The 13,046-nt window shown below is 58.7% G+C and overlaps 1 protein-coding gene across 4 annotated transcripts in view; it reads left to right on the top strand.

The window, feature by feature from the left end:
• Positions 1 to 13,046, top strand: part of MAD1L1 (mitotic arrest deficient 1 like 1) — a 412,602-nt gene that overhangs the window by 331,516 nt on the left and 68,040 nt on the right. The gene's annotated exons all lie outside the window — the stretch shown is intronic.

The following is a 13,046-nucleotide window of genomic DNA, read 5'->3' as shown; positions in this document are numbered from 1 at the left end:
GATCTTAGGAAGACCAACTCCAGCGGAACCTTGGGGCACCCTCCTCAGTGTTTTCTATTTAGAGAGTCGAAAATTCCAAAGAGGGAAGCAAGCCAGTCGTCATCCTCCCGCGAAAGGCAGCCGCCGTCCCGCTTTGCTGTGTTCCCTTTTGGTGTTCTATACCTAGGCACGTATGTAGGCAGGTTCATTTACACCTGGGAACTCAGGATCCTGGGGTTCCATTGTGTGTGCTCCTGTGTTACTTTTTAAAAACCCCGTTAGCAAGTAGTTCCTTGGCCCCTGTCAGCCCTGTGCGGGCTTCTGAAGCGCACCCCTGCCCGGTGTCCTCAGGTTTACTGGACACCAGGTCCATCCCCGTCATACCCTCGAGCACGGGCCCTGCCGCTCTCCCTGCTCGAGCCAGCATCTCAGCTCCCTCGGCCCTCATCCCGCCCCCAGGACCCCGGCCATGGCAGGATGTTGATAGCAGAAGGCTTGGACTGGCCTCAGCTTGCCAGTGGCCGACCTTCAGCCCCCACTTCCTGGGCGGGACCTTCAGCCCCCGTGGCGTGTGCGGGAACCCCTGCCCTCCTCCCTGCCTTGGAGCCCTCTTAGCCCCCAGGCTCCTGAGGTCAGGGAGAGGCAGGAAGGGGGCCCCAGGAGGAGGAGGCAGGCAGCAGAGAGCCCAGGAGCTGGCCAGCTCGCCCCAGGCCTGAAGGACACACAGCGTACAGGAGGCCTGGCTCGCCCTGAAGAGCCGCGGTTCCTTCAGGGATCTGGCCTGGGCCCTGCAGCTCTTGCCGGGTGTCCCGCCTCCCTTCCTAGACCCTTGTGATCTGGAGCCTTGGCACCCTCCCAAGCCACCCCCTCACTGCCCATCCTCCAGCCCTTGCTGTCCCTTCTTTCCACTGGCAGGCCTGGCCTGACCTGACCTTCTGGACCACAGCCTGTCCTGGCCCAAGGCCTGCGTGAATATGTCTTTGCAGGCCCTGTGAGGGCTGGCTGTGCTGGGTCAGGAGCCACGGAGCTGAGGCAGCCGCCTCCGGAAGGACAGACGGGCCACTGGCCCAGCGCTCCACCAGCAAGGCCTGCTGCCCACAGTGGCCCTGCTGCCCACCCTCCCGGCTGCCCACCACACCTGCTCTGGGCCCTGTCCTGGGGGCTCGCACAGGTGTACAGTGTCAGGGAACGAGGTTGCTTTCAGCTTACCCGCTTTCCCCGTGTGTGACATGCACTGTGTTTTCATGCTTGAAGCTCACAGGATCGGGGAGATTAAGAAAAGGATGGAAGGGCTTTACAAGTTGGTGTTTGCAGGCAGGGCTGAGAGCTCCGGGGTGGGCCTGGCAGGGGGATCTCTGGGCAACCCAGGCAGGGGGCTGACTGAGGTGAGCGTGTGGGCTGGTGCCCAAGCACAGCTGTTGCCAGCGGGGTGCCGGCTGGGCCTCTGCCTTGTCTGTAAAGCAGGCACAGTTACGTCTGACCCGCAGGAGTAAGTGGGGCCACGTTCCTGGCACTCCCGTCATGGTTGCCGAGACCCCACCTTGGTCCATCATTTTCATTTCTGAGCAGTGAAGTCCCCGCAGGCAGAAGCTGCCAACTTGTGCCTGCGTTTCTCCCTGGAACCCCAGCACCAAGGCCCACCGGCTCCGTCCTCTTCACCTGGGCCCAGCTCGCTTGTAGACCCCTTCTCCAGGAAGCCCTCTTGGGTTCCTCAGATGTGGGACCCCTTCTTCTGCTGGCTCCCCTCCTAGAACACCTGCCACCTTGTGTTTTTCCTGACAGGCAACTCTGCCAGAAGTTTTATTCTGTTGGGTTAGTTGTCCCTTGAGGGTCCCCAGGGAGCCTAAGCATGCCCCTCCTGTGTTTCTCCCCCACTGCTGGGTGCCTGGTTTTTAAAGATGCTTCTTGCTCCATTTCTCTCCCAGGCTTCCTTTCACAGCCTCTTTCCCCTGGCCTCACCCAACCCCCACCCTCTCCTCCTGCTCTTCCTCCTCCCTCTCCGCTCCTCCTCCTCCCTCTCCGCTCCTCCTCCCACTCCACATTCTCTCCTGCCCAGCCCACGTGCCCAGCACCCCACTCGCCCCCTCCCCTCTTTGAAGGGCTGGGGCCTCCCAGACCTTCCTGCGCCCCATCTGATTGACGTGGAGGGATCTCCTGCTCGAAGGATCTGGGCCTCTAGAGCATGTTCATGAGGGCTGACACTGGACACACAGCCTCACCTCCCCGAGTCTCAGTCTCCTCACCTGTTGAGTGGAAGTAACTGCGGCTCACTTCAGAGGCTGTAGGAGGTGAGTCTCATAAGTGTCACCTGTAGAGCGGTCATGTTGCACCGGGATCCCTGTTGGCTGGTTCAGCTCCAGCCCACCGTGCACCTGTGCTTCTCCCAGAGCTGTGATCCTGCAACCCTGCCTGCCATCCCCAGAGCCACAGGATAGCTCTGCTGGCCCTTGCTCGGTGTCCTGGTCCCTGCAGACCCTCTGGACGACCTGCAACACTCGAGCTTTCAAAGGCTCCCTGTGAGCCTACTTCCCGAGTCCTCCGAGCTGCCCTTCATTGGGTGAGACCATTGGCCTCCTGAGAAATCCTCCCCCTTGGGTGCCAAGAGCTGCCGAGTCCTCTGGCAGGAGCTCTGACCAGGAGACCAGCATCGGTCCTGCCCCATCCACCTGTCATTCCTGCCTCCTTTGTATCCAGGACACCAAGCTGGTGACAGGAGAGGCACTTGTGCTGTTCACGGCTGCCCCACGCCCCCAGCTCAGGGCCTGGCTTATGGAGAGGGCACTCTAGGGCTCTGCCAGACAGACAGAAAAACAGGTTCCAGGGGAGAAAAAGGGAAGAGATAAACAGCGAACAGACAGCAGCCAACCTGTAGGGCCAGGGCTCATGTTGGCACCTCTGCCTGCAGATGGTCACTGACTCGTTGGGGCCATGCAGCGGTGGCCCTGGTCTCCACTGTCCAGAGGAGAGATAAGAGACACTCTGGAGTCACCTTGTCCTGGCCAGCTCCTGACCCTGGTGTGCAGCCTTGGCGAGGCCACTGCGCTCCCGTGAGACTCAGTTTCCCCGTCTCATGAGGAACGTGGTCTGGGTGCTCCCTGGGGGCCCTGACCGTGGTCTCCTGGCTTCAGAAAGGCACCCCCAGGGCACTGAGCATCAGAGGTGCACCCAGAAGGGTCTGCCCCAAGCTGCCCAGGATGGTCTGCCCCGAGCTGCCCTCCTGAGATAGGGCCACGGAGGGCAGAGGTCAGTGTGGGAGGGCAGGGAGAGCAGGGAGATAGGCCCCCTGCCCCGCCCCACCCCACCTAGGGGCTGGCATACATGGCTCCTATGTTCCTGAGAGATCTCGCCAAACCCCAGCCTCCTGGCCACGTCATTCATTTTATCTGATTTTACCCCAAATGATTCTTCAGGCAGAAAGGGGGCTACAGACGGAGTTAGAAATAGCCAAGCCTGTTTCCAGTCGAGCGGGTTCCACAGATGTGTGCTGGGATAATTGAGGGTTTGCCACACCGTCCCCCACCGCTTTGCCGAGGAGAACAGGGCTTCCCATCCCAGCCAGGACCAAGCCTCTTGTTGCCGCGTGGGTGGAGGGAGCTGCCTGCCCGGGCTGCCGTTTTGGGGAAAGGCAGGCAAATCTCAGCTCCAGCTCTTCCCAGCGGGAACCTGCTGCCTCTGCTCCTCTCCCTCCCGAGAGGAGACAGATTCCAGAGTCCCTAGAACTTCTGGGAATGCCATGCCCTGCCTGGGCCTGGAGGGAGGGAGGCTCAGCTCCTGGTCTCTCCATCCTGGCTGCACTCCTCCCAGTGGTTCTCACGGAATTCTCCCCACCTCCCTTTTCCCTTCTTCTCGAGACCCAGGGAAGGAAGCCTCCTGTTACGAGAGTGAGAAAATTGATGGTAAGAAGTGGATTGACCAGACCAGGGGCATGGAGCAAATGCAGTTTGGGGCAAAACCGTGAACTTCTGGGGTCCAGGAGACACACTGGTTCCAGCAGGCTCCTCGTTCCTTGCTGCCTGGGGCCTTCCCCGGCCCAGAGGCCTGCAGGGTGGGCGTCAGGGCCAGAGGCGTGGACGGCACAGATGGCAGAACTGGGCAAACCCAGCACCACCACCGTGTGTGACTTCACCGTTGAGCATAGCAGGTCTGTGGCGATGTCGACCTGCCGGGTGTGTTGTATGGATGAGGGGGAAAGGTACACAGGTCCAGCCTCCCCGATTGGAAAACCTGAAATCGGAAATGTTCCAAAATCCACAGCTTTTTGATTGTGGATCTGTCGCTCAAAGGAAATGCTTAATGGAGCGTTTCCGATACCGGATTTTCAGATTAGGGATGAATATTTGCATGAGATGCTTACTCAGCCAGCAGGCACGTAATACAGATATTCTAACAGCCAGAAAAACCGGAGATCCCAGACACTTGGTCCCAAGCATTTCCAGTAGGGGATACTCAGCACTCACCTGTGTGTGTATGTGTAAGTCTTAATACAGTCTCACTTCGCTGGATGACAGGGATGCACGCTGAGGAATGTGCTGTTGGGCAGTGTTGTCTCTGCAGGAACTTCCTAGAGTGACTTACACAAGCCTGGGCCGTGCAGCCTCTCGTACCCCTGGGCCATACAGCCTCCCACACCCCTGGGCCACACGGCCTCTCGTACCCCTGGGCCGTACAGCCTAGCGTGCTGCTGCCAAGCTGCAAAAGTGTGCAGCTCATGACCGGGCTGAATGCAGTAGGCCGCCGTGGCACAGTGCTAAGCATCTGCCTGCTGCACGTGTCTAAATATGGAAAAGGTGCTGTAGACATGACGTATGAAGGGTGGAAGGTGGTGCACCTGCATCACAGTGAACGGAGCTCACAGGGCTGACAGGTGCTCTGGGCGAGCCGGTGAATGGTGGTGAGTGAGTGTGAAGGCCTCGGACATTACTGTGCACAACTGGAAACTTTATAAACGCTGTACCACTTAGGCTACACTCAATTCTTAAAAATGTTTTTCTTTCTTCAATGATAAATGAATGGCTGGGCACAGTGGCCTATGCCTGTAATCCTAGCATTTGGGGAGGCTGAAGTGGGGGGATCTCTTGAGGCCAGGAGTTCAAGACCAGCCTTGGCAACATAGCAAGACCGTGTGTCTACAAAATATTTTAAACTTAGCCAGGCATGGTGGCGTCTGCCAATAGTCCCAGCTACTCCAGAGGCTGAGGCGGGAGAATTGCTTGAGCCCCAGGAGTTAGAGGCTGCGGTGAACTATGATCGCACCACCGCACTCTAGCCTGGGTGACAGAGTGAGATCCCATCTCTAATAATAATAATAATAATAATAATAATAATAATAATAATAAAGTTTGCTGTAACTTTTTGAGTTTACAAATTTTCAAATTTTATGTATGTATGTATGTATGTATGTATGTATGTATGTATGTATGTAGAGATGGAGGCTAGCATGCTCTGTCACCAGGCTGGAGTGCCGTTGCGTGATCTCGGCTCACTGCAACTTCTGCCTCCCGAGTTCAAGCGATTCTCCTGCCTCAGCCCCCCAAGTATCTGGGATTACAGGCATGTGCCACCACACCTAGCTAATTTTTTCGTACTTTTAGTAGATACGAGGTTTCACCATGTTGGCCAGGATGGTCTCAATCTCCTGACCTCGTGATCCTCCTGCCTCGGTCTCCCAAAGTACTGGGATTACAGGCCTGAGCCACCGTGCCTAGCCTTTAAAAATTTTTTTTGTGTGACGCGTAGCTTAGAGCACAAGCACAGTGTACAGCTATAGAAAAATGTTTTTGTACAGTAGCCTTCCTGGGAAGCAGAAATAGCCCCGTGCCCCTCATCTTTGTGCCAGCCCAGGATGGTGCTTCTATGCACTCTTCTTTCCCCCTGCTCATCGTTGCTGCGCCTGCCAGACCTCGGCTGGGGGAGGTTAGGAGGCGGGGTAGGGGGGAGGTGGTGCAGAGCCCGCTGCTGGCGTCTGCTTATCCCACCAGGGTCCCGCACAGGGCCCGCTGCTGTCTGTCTGATCCTGCCAGGGTCCCGCACGGAGCCCGCTGTTGGTGTCTGTCTGATCCCGCCAGGGTCCCGCCTTCTCACTGTTGCATGGACTGCAGAACTCCCAGACAGGAAGGCTGTGCACGTCCCCAGGAAAAATGAGAACGTGGGCGTCCAGCAGGGTCCAGACTCCTCTACGGCTGCAGATTGGTCCTGGAAAATGACTTCTGGCCTCAGCTCCCCAAGTACAAAGTGGGGCCCGTGAGCCCACTTCTCAGGTGCTGAGCGATGACGAGCTGATAAAACAGCACAGGTGGCCTTGGTGTTTCAGGGTTCCCTGCTTCCTCGTGTCTCCCTCCTCCTCTCCCCCACACACCTGCAGTGGCCGGCACAGCACTGGGCCTCCGTGGAAACTGGCAGGATGGGCTTGCCTGGTGTCTTTGCCCGCTACGTTGCTATAAAGGAATATCTGAGGCTGGGTGGTTTCTAGAAAAAAGGAGTGTATTTGGCTCACAATTCTGGTGGCTGCAAAGTTCAAAAGTATGTGTACATCTGGTGAGGGTCTCAGGCTGCGTCCACTGATGGCAGGAGAGAAAGAGGAACTGCCCACGTGGGCAGGGATCACATGGCAGGAAGCCAAGGGGGTGGGGTGCCAGGCTCCTTCTAACCAGCTCTCATGGGAACAAAGAGACCTTACTAGTTCCCTCAAAGGCAGTACCAGGCTGTGGGTGAAGCCTGTTACCCCATGACCCAGACACCTCCTCCCTGTAGGCCACACCTCCAACAGTGGGGATCCCATTTCAATATGAGACTTGTCAGGAACAAACCAACAGTACCCACACCACAGCACGTGGTCCAGGGGCGAGACCCTCCCGGGGATCCAAGCCCACCATACCCACACCAGACAGAGCATGTGGTCCAGGGGCGAGACCCTCCCGGGGATCCGAGCCCACCATACCCACACCAGACAGAGCACGTGGTCCAGGGGTGAGACCCTCCCAGGGATACGTGCCCCTCCCAGGAGACAATTCTCCATTCCTACCATAGAGAGGGGCCAAGAAGGCCCGGGTCCTGTGTGTCTTGAGAGTGGAGGCAGCTCCACCTCCCAGCTGCCTTCGCAGCCCTGGGGATGGGCGGCCTTCAGGACATCGCCAGCCTGGGGCCCAGAGCCCAGCTGTTGCTGTGGACCCTGACGAGCTGTGGCAGCAGACCTCCCCAGCTCTGAGCTTTGGAGTCTCATGGGTGGCTGGGCCTCTGCCTAGGTGGGGTGAGGGGAAGGAATTAGCTGGACCTGGAGCCACCGTGCTGGCTCGGAAGGTAACAAACATGGCAGGCTCAGCTGACAGCAGCAAGCGTCCTGCCAGCACCTGGAACCTGCAGGGGGCACACGACCCAGGCCCTGCGTGAGTCAGCCCAGGGGGAAGATGCGTGTCGCTCCAAGGGCCTGGCTGGGTGAGCCTGCGGAGGCTGCGTGGCTGAGCCTGTGACTTCTGTGAAGCATCTCCTTGCATTGCAGGGAACATCAGAGATGGTGCAGGGGCGGCTCCACCCGGGGAGAGCATTTTCAGAACCACCCGTCCAGGCTTGGCCCTGACCAGGCTCGGGATGCGTGGCCGGGCTGCTGTGGAGCCCCTGGGCTGAGCCTGGCCTGGGGTCCAGAGCTGGCAGAGTCCTCCTGAGGGGCCCTAGCAGAACAGAGGCCAGGAAAATGGTGAGAGTGGCTGTGAGGATGCCACCTTTTCTGGGCACACCAACCACACCATCCCCCAGCCTCTCCAGCATCTGCAGCCTTGCACAAGTGTTTGCTGAATGGAGGTGGTCTTTGGCAGTGTCACTGCTGGTCAACCCCCGTCAGGGGGTGGGAGGGGCGGGACCCAGGCCAGAGCTGCCTTGGTGTGGTTGTCACCTGCCTCTGCCCAGCCCCAGGACCTGGACATATGGCTTCACCTCCTCAAGCCTTGTCTTCCTTTATGTGGGCCTGGATCATTGCATCTGCCTGAGGGTCGTGGTGACAGTGCCCTTGACCAGTACGTCTGCAAGTGCCAGGCACGTTGGGGACCCTGTATGCCTGCCACATGGCCCTGAGTGGATCCCAGCCACTGTCTGCCAACTTCAGGCCACAAGGAGCTGCAGGTCAGCGAGCACATCACAGAAGCTTTCAGGGCTCATCAGTGAGAACTGCAGGGTGGTTGCGGGAGGAGCAGGTCAACCTCTCCTGTCCTAGGCCCGGACCTTGCACTGGCCTCACGCATGATACCACTGACACATGGACACAAACACAGGCCCACGCATGCACAGCCACCCACATGCACGCATGCTCACACACGCATTTACAAGCAGCTACACACCACATACATGCACACACATGCCCACACATGCACAGCCACCCATATGCATGCATGCACACGCATGCACACACATGCCCATATATGCACAACCACCCACATGCATGCATACTCACACACGTGCAGGTAGCCACACACCACACACATGCATGCACACTCACGCACACACATGCACAGCCACCCACATGCACACATACACATACATGCACAGGCAGCCAGACACCACACACGTGCATGCTCACACACGCATGCATGCACAGCCACCCACATGCGTGCATGCTCACACACGCATGCACGGGCAGCCACACACCACACATGTGCATGTTCACACACGCATGCATGCTCACACACGCATGCATGGGCAGCCACACACCACACACGTGCATGCTCACACACATGCATAGCCACCCACATGCATGCATGCTCACACACGCATACAGGCAGCCACACATCACACACGTGCATGCTCACACATGCACGCATGCACAGCCACTCACATGCATACATGCTAACACATGCACAGCCACATACATGCACTCATGCACACGCATGCTCTTGGTTGGCCCGTGTCTCTCCCGGGCATCCCACGTGACACCTGCTTCCGTGATCTGGATCCAGAGGCAGGGAGAGAAAGTGAGTTGGGCAGTGTGGTCCCAGCCAGAGTCCCCCCGGCCCAAGTGAGTGTTTCAAGGGCTGTGAAGACACACAGTATGCAAACTGCCATGTTAGAAAAGAGATGTGGCGTCTCCTTCCCGTCCTCCCCACCTCTGCTATGCGGTCACTGACAGCCCTGAAGCCTTCTCACCAGGGACCTGTGGGGCAGGACTGTGTGAGACAAACAGCTCCCGGCACCACCTTCTAGAGTCTGGCTCCACACCCCAGCTGGCCCCAGGGAGCTGCTGGCCTGGGCCAGGAAGGGTACAGGAACCAGGGCCACAGACCTGTGTGCACTCCTCAGCTGCTGCCCCAGCCCTGCAGCAGGTCTCTGCCTGTTTGCACACAGTGCCATGTGCCCGGCCATGGCTGGCACCAGCAGAGCAGGGCCTACCCAGGGTCACCCAGGTCCCAGGCCCAGATCCAGACCCTTCTTCCTACCAGGCTAGCCCAGGGTTCCTCTGATCCCTGCTGCCCTGGAAGTGTTGAGAGCAAAGAACCCGCACACGCCCACACGCCTGTTTGCAGACACAGTGTGGTGTGCAAGCCCTAGGCGGGCCCTCTCCCACCTGTGCCATGGTGCTCTCCCACTCAGCTGCCCATTCTTGTCACCAAGCCCGTGCAGAGGTGTCGACTCATGAATCGAGGACCTGCTGTCCAGCTGGGGCGTGTTGACACAGGCTGAGATTTGCGCAGGATTTATCCCTCTCAGATGAAGCATCCGCTTTGCTGCCTGTGGGTGTAGACGTGACCTTGGTAGCTGCCCTGTTCTTTCCTTCCGAAGCAGGCTTGTGAATAAGTGGGCACATCTGGCAGCCCCCCATCTCCCGTGCACTGATCTTGCACAGATCGGGACTCAGGACTCCAGGCTCCGGGAGGGGCACTTACCCCAGAGGACAAGCCTCTTAGTGACCAGCCCTATGCTGTTCCAGGCCCAGAGCTTGCCGCCGGGTGCCCAGAAGTGAACCTGGCCCTCACAGCACTCCTGGGCTGACGGGAAGGTAAACATGCCCACGGGTCTCTGCAGGTCTCTGGGATGAGGCCGCCCTGATCTGCGGATGAGGGCTGGTGAGGGCCCAGGTGGGGCAATCCTGGGGTGGAGGCAGTAGGACCTCATGGAGGAAGAGGAGGCAGAGCTGCTGCTGGGAGCATAGAATGGGAAGCCCGGCATGTGGCCCCCAAGTCTGGGGCCAGAGATACCGGGCGGGGATTCCTGCTGGGGTGTCTGCCTGCCCTGTTCCACCTTCCTCACTCCTCTGCTGAGGAGTGGGCCCACCCGATCCAGGAGCCAGGCTAGAGGGAGAGAGACAGGACTGGAAGGGCCGAGACAGGGAGAGGCCCTGGGCACTGGGCTGCCGAACCCTCGGGGATCTGCCTCTGCTGCACAGAGCAGCAGCCAGAGCCGCGGGGGGGTCAGGTGAGTGGGTACCTTGGGGTTGTCATGGCAACAGCTCTTAGCCATCAGTGGATGGAATTAGGGGGCTGAAGGCCGGGCATTCGGGAGCCCGTACCCTGCAGGGCCGCTTAGGAAGCAGGAGCTGCAGTGGTCCACCATGGGACAGCTCCGCATATCACACACTGACCTGGAATCTGCCCTCCTGACCGTACCCCTGTGGCCCCCACACCCCTGCAGCCCAGCCCCCTGGACTTCTTTCCTGTCTGAGTGTACCAGCCTCTGCCTGATGCTCACTGCTGTGAGTTTGAGCTTCAAAGCCCTCATTAAGCCCTCTCCATCTTTCTCCAGGCAGAGCTGGGACACAGGTTTTTTGGGATAGACTGAGAACAAGGGACACTATGGCGTGGGCAGAGGGCACGTGAGAGGCAGCCCTTCATGGAGCTCTGGGCAGGGAGTGGTTCCTGAGACTGGTTCCTTAAAAGTAGTGTCCGTGTGTGGGGACACTACTTCAGTCCCATTGCTGCCTCCTGTTGGCCACGTGCTCTCGAATGAGCTGCTCGCCCTGGTGTGGTTGTGAGGATCGAGCAGTCAGATGCAGGGAGTCCCTTGCTGGCAGTGCAGCACGGGGCCTGCGGCTCCTCCTCCAGGCTTCCTTCTGCTGCACGTGGTTCTCCTAGCCCGGGTATCCAGGAGGCTCCCCGGCCTGACCATGTGTCAGGGCCTGCCTACAGGTCAGATTCAGCTTCACTCAAGGCTCTTGCCTCAGGTTGAGTCCTGGAACTCGGAGCTGGGAGTTGGTATCTGGTTTGAAACTGTCTGGGTAATAATGGAGACACCTGGTGGCTTCCTTTTAATACGGCTTGGGGCATGCAGACTGCCCTCTGAGCCTGGATCCGCACCCTCTGCCTCGACCTCCATGAAATCAGGCCTTGGGCCTCATGATCCAGGCCAGGCACCCTCTCTGCTGCCCTGGGCAGGGCAGAAGTGTTTTGTGTGAATTGTGCCTGAGGAGGTTGGAGACTTCAGAGGTCAGGGAGCTGTCCGTCCCCTGGTGCTGAAGCTGAAGTTGAAGTCAGAGCGAGGGTTTCCAGGACACTGGAGCTTGGCCTTCAGACAGCAGCCAGTGGGGAGCTGGGCTGATTCCCATGGCAATGGGCATCCTGCTGGCGTGGGCAGCCCTCCCCATGACTCATGGCCCCAGGCATTCAGAAAAGACTGCTGCCTCTGAAAAGAAAGCTCATACCCGGGCCATTTGTGATTCACGGTTTGGCGTTAAGGAGCTCCTACATACCAGGGATCGTTTGTGAATCAGGATTCCGGTGTTAAGAGGCTCATGGGGGGGCGGGAGGTGGACATTTGTGATTCACAGTTTGGTGGTTTGGGTACCTGGGGCCGTTCGTGACAGGAGGTTTGGTGTTAAGGAGCTGATTCCTGGGGCCGTTTGTGACAGGAGGTTTGGTGTTAAGGAGCTGGTTCCTGGGGCCATTTGCGACAGGAGGTTTGGTGTTAAGGAGCTGATTCCTGGGGCCATTTGTGACAGGAGGTTTGGTGTTAAGGAGCTGGTTCCTGGGGCCGTTTGTGACAGGAGGTTTGGTGTTAAGGAGCTGATTCCTGGGGCCGTTAGTGACAGGAGGTTTGGTGTTAAGGAGCTGATTCCTGGGGCCGTTTGTGACAGGAGGTTTGGTGTTAAGGAGCTGGTTCCTGGGGCCATTTGTGACAGGAGGTTTGGTGTTAAGGAGCTGATTCCTGGGGCCGTTTGTGGTGCAGGGTTTGGTGTTTCTCAAGACTACAGTTCTCTACATAGATTTCTAAAGGAGTAAAACTGCCAGTGTCTTCTCACCTCAGCACCGACCCGGGATCAGAGTCACGGCTGCCCTGGTGATGGAGGCAGGCCTGGGTGTGGACCCCAGCAGTGGGAAGGGGTACCAGGGGCCATGCAGCGGGCCTGTGGCAGGGCAGTGGCCAGAGCCCATATCATGCCCACCCGGCAGCCTTCCTGCTCGCTGCGCAGGTGTGTGGCATCCTCAGAGGTGCTCACGCTCCAGGCCTGGCTGAGGAAGGGCCGTGAGCAGGACCCTGTGGCCATGGGTGGCGCTGCCAGGAAGTGATTAACTGACAAGGCCACCCCAGCAGTCCCTGGGAGGCTCCAGCCAGAGCAACGTCAAAAACACGGCCAGCCTGCCCCTCACCTCTTCCCCCTCTCCCTGACAGGTAGGCAAGGCCATTCACAGGCTCTTCTGGAGCCTTCCCATCTCGCACTGGAGCAATGAGGTCTACACAGACAGTTTAATTTGAATTTGCCTCTCTGGGTTCCCTGAATTGAGAGTGGAATTGCTTTCAACACATGCTGACTTTACATCCCATCTTGTTGCTTCAGCTGTGGTTCAGGACGTCCAAGCAGCTATGTTCACATGTGCTGGCATCTCCCAGGTGCCCTCTGCCCAGCACACTCACCTCCTGAGGCATCCCGGGGCGTGGGCGTCCAGGCAGGGTGGGGTACTTGCAGTAAGGTGAGCTCTGCCCTCCCAAGGCTGCCGCTCCTCATCTCGTGCCCTGACCCCAGCCACAGACCTTGCTGATGGGTGTGCCTGGTGAATGGTGTCTGCCCCACCGCCAGGTTCAAGCAGGTGGAGGCTCGGAGTGATTCTCAATCCCTTAGAGATGGTGCAGGGGAGGTCGCCAGTTGTGGGGCC

This window comes from Rhinopithecus roxellana, chromosome 6, assembly GCF_007565055.1.
Source record: "Rhinopithecus roxellana isolate Shanxi Qingling chromosome 6, ASM756505v1, whole genome shotgun sequence".
Classification (NCBI taxonomy): domain Eukaryota; kingdom Metazoa; phylum Chordata; class Mammalia; order Primates; family Cercopithecidae; genus Rhinopithecus; species Rhinopithecus roxellana.
Note: the sequence above shows the minus strand (reverse complement) of the source record. Positions and strands in the feature narration are given on the sequence as shown.